We start from the raw sequence: 4,240 nt of genomic DNA, 5'->3' as shown, positions 1-4,240 counted from the left end.
ATATATATGTGTGTGTGTGTGTGTGTGTGTGTCCTTTAAGTACCGTACTCGCGCAAATAAACGCCCCGTTTTAATTCGCGCCGCTAATATTCCTACATAATTTACTGTTCAAATCGTCAACTAGCCCTATTCGCATCTCAGCATTGTCGATCGGTCTGTCCGTCTGTCTGTCCATCAATCTATCTGTCGGTCGGTAATTCTCTATTAAGTTTAACATGGTGTTCCGTTTTTATGCATCATTATTATTGTTTTTTATTACTACCATTTACATCATCTTAGATTTAGAACTACTCAGTATTTATTTTTTTTTTTTATCTGACAACAAAATAAATTGACCTCAACACTCTTGAATATTATTATTCATCTTTTTAAAATAACATAATGTGAAATATTTTTTTAACAAGCCAATAATCCTGTCAATCCTGGGAATGATGTGGCATGGATTTAGCAGGTAACAGTGAATCTTTCCTGATTTTAGCTGGTTAGTGATTCACATTTTATTTTATGTCAAAATGTGGATATTTCTCCTGGACAAAAAAGAGCTCCATGGGCAGTACCGGTACAATATCTTTCCAACTTTCCTGTTCTTACATATGGCAATGAATCGGCCGGGAATGACTATTTCATTCAAAAAAATTACCTATAGGCACCCCTCAAAAAGTGCCAAAAATATTTTAAGAAATAATATTTTTGTATAGACAAGAAACATATTTAAATGCTGGTTCATTATTGTAAAAGATACAGTACCATGCTAAAACAAGGGAGCGGTGGCGGTGGGAGGGGATGCACAACACGTCGAGAAGAAAAAAGAATATCATTGGTGGAGAAAGAAATATTTTTGTGTAATATTTACAGAACTTTTCCCTTTGAGAAGTTCTGGGCTGTCCTGCCTCCACCTACTTATGCTATCGTCGGTAAAATTGGACATCGACTCACCCATCCCCCTTCCCTGTAAAACCGATATCAAATTGTTGTTACAAATCATGTAAACACATTAGTATAATAGACCTAATGAAGGGTGTACTTCCTATAAAATGTAACAAACACATTTGTGTATAATTATACTTTTTATAATTATATCCTATGCCTATATAGATAATAATATTGAAATAACATTTCTAGCGTATAGCATAAAATAATGAAATGAATAATAATTGAAAAAATAATTAGTAATCAACTAGACTAATAATATCAACTGTAATAATAATCATAACAGCGGGGCTTTACCTTAAGTTATTAAATAATAAGCTCCTTAAAAGCAAATCACGAAGTATAGTCTGTCCTCATCTACGTAGAATCTTGCTATGGACAGTGAATACCGACTTGCGTAGGTAATAAATCATATAAATTAAAATTTATCTAGACTATTAATATATATCTTAGAAATAAATTAATAGTATTCCGTCTACATTATTACATTTTTGGAGTGCATTGTATAACCACAACTTCAATAATTTATTAGAAGGTAAAAACACTGAATAGCTAGATACAGTGGGTTGAAACCAACTTTACCCAATATGTGTCCATCATTTATTTATGCCATATGCATACATAATAGTAAACTTATTAGATAATAAAGTGACTCTTAGATGCTAATAATAATAATAATAATAATAATAATAATAATAATAATAATAATAATAATATCAAACCATGATAACAATGATAATAATAATGATAAAATTCATAATAATAATAACGATAATGATAATAATAATAATATATAATATAATATAATAAAATAATAATAATGATAACATACTATTCATAATAATATTAATATTACTACATACCCTTTAAATTGATTGATAGATATATTTCGCGTTTTAAATTATTAGAATTTTTAAAGTTTATTGTTCAACTATGCATTGATAGACCCATGTATTGGAAATATAATAATTTATTGAATAGATATAGTGGTGAAAACAGAAACACATGATTGTGTGTTCATTATTTTATCATCGATGTGTTATTATTGATGTACTTTTTTTTTTATTATACATGTGTCTTAAATCATTATTAATGTGTTTATTATTGACATATTTTATTATGATGTGTCTCCATTATTTTAGTGTCAAAACATATACGGAAAGGTATGCCTATTGGTTAATATTCATAAAATGGGCGCGTTATTTTTTCCAATGAGTATCTACATCATGCTTGTGTAAGCACCAATAGTTTCGTGACAATTTACCGTTCAGACGCGTATTGCACAGATCTGGAAGAAATATATCGTAGCACAGATGTCTCACCATTATTAGAATATTTTTGAGTTCCTATAATTTTATATCCATTAAAATATCGTAAAATATAATTTTACAGTAACCCGAATCTGCAAAATATTTGTCAATCTAAAAAAGCAACACATGACATGTAACAATTTATTATTCAAAATGTCGTTATACTACGAACAGTGGAAGTTAACAGAGTAGTATTGAGTATAGATAAGTGGATCGTATCACTTTACTGAGCGCCATGCATATAAAAAAGCGAATGTTCATTAAATATAACAAAATATATATTATAAAGTGACCATGTTAACCCCTCCAACAATCAATAAGTGACGAATAAGGAATAACCTTTTTAGCATGTAGGCCTACTGTATGATCCAGTTTATAATATCAGGGAACAGTGTTCACTGTTCCCTGATAATATATTGTCAACATTATAAACAAGAAAAGTATTGCCTCTCAATAGTTCTGTAATGAAAATGTACTTTGTTTTTTTTTTTTTGCAAAAGTCTTTCTAAAATTTGGTTTGCTTTTTGTTTTCAAAAGTCTTTCTAAAATTTAGTTAAAGCCGTAGCATATTATTCAATATTATGCACTAAACTTGTAAGTATGGCATGCATTACTTGCAATCCCACTGGTCTTCACAGACTGATTTTTAAACCTTACGATACCCCTGGAGCGGATCCAGAGAGGGTGAGGGCCCGTGTCCCCCCTTCAGTCATTCCAAATTTAAAAAAAAAAGAAGAGTTAAAGGGAAGAAAGGAAAAGAGGAAAAAAAAACAAGTGTACCCATGAGTTCAGTGGCGGATCCAGCAGTGATCGAAAGTAGAGCTCTATTAATTTACCACTCAGTAATTTTAAATTTTCTATTAATTGACGACGAACACAACGCTATATCCCCAACGATTTCATAAATCAGGATGTAAAAAAGGCGGACCTTTTTTTTTAGCCAGAATGTAGTTCCTGTACCAAGCTATAGATTAGCTATCCATGCTCAGTGGCATACGCGTAAAGCATGCTCTCTCGTGCGGCGGTCCGCAGGGCCGGCACAGAGCTTTAGGAGCCCCTTTGGTGTTCCTACACATGAGGGTTCAGTAGGCTCCTTGCTCTATAGCACCCTCATCTAAAACGGCTTTGTTTAACATAACAGCATAATGTGTCTCTGACATCCACTGTAGAAATTATATCATATTAATCCGGTTGGGGCGGGGTGGGGGGTGTGATAGGTTGCCCAGCCGGCCAGGACCCCTACAATTGTAAACATAATTTTGTTTAAAAATGGAGGTAATATTGAAATTTTAAGTCAGAATGAGTAGCATTTCCGGGCATGAGAGGTTACATAATCATAATTTGCTTTGCGACTCCTAGCATAAAATAGACTATAGGTCCTTGATCACCCCCCCCCCCCCCCCCCAAAATTTCTGGATCCGCCCCTGTCCCCTAAGATGTTTGAGTGCCTTTTTAGTGGACAGAAATTGTTGTTAAATAAAAAGCAGCTGTTTTTTTGGGGTGGTTTATTTATAAGAAACATTATTAAACTATTAATCTATCAATATTATTTTTTGACTTTTAAGTCTCTAAAAGGATGTGACAAGAGACAAAGGTAGTTCCCAAGGTCGTTTAAACTTAGGCCTATGTCATCTACACCAGAGAGCACATTTCTTTCTGGACCCACCTGCAACTATCCGGATGCGTCCTTTCAGTGGCTCTTTGGCGAATATAAATTGTATCAGACCTATCATTATACTACATTTCTTGTCCAATATACGAACGTTTTTCAGGCTATGTATACGATTTAAAACCCGTCCTAATAAACATCGTCCACGCGATTGAAATCAGAATGTACTCTCAATTTCATCATTTAAACATGCTAAAATAATTTGATGATTTACGTTTGTTTGTCCATGCAATATAAGCATAACAATACACGTGTTTGTTTATCTTTTCCCTACAATTTTCACCTCTACCAGAACCATTCAATTATTTTCGGTTTCCAGATGTCCTTATAT

The sequence above is a fragment of the Anneissia japonica genome, unplaced genomic scaffold (assembly GCF_011630105.1).
Source record: "Anneissia japonica isolate Jap-2015-1 unplaced genomic scaffold, ASM1163010v1 scaffold3862_len378127_cov164, whole genome shotgun sequence".
Taxonomy (NCBI): Eukaryota; Metazoa; Echinodermata; class Crinoidea; order Comatulida; family Comatulidae; genus Anneissia; species Anneissia japonica.
The sequence above is the reverse complement of the archived record's forward strand: the minus strand, read 5'-3'. Positions refer to the sequence as shown.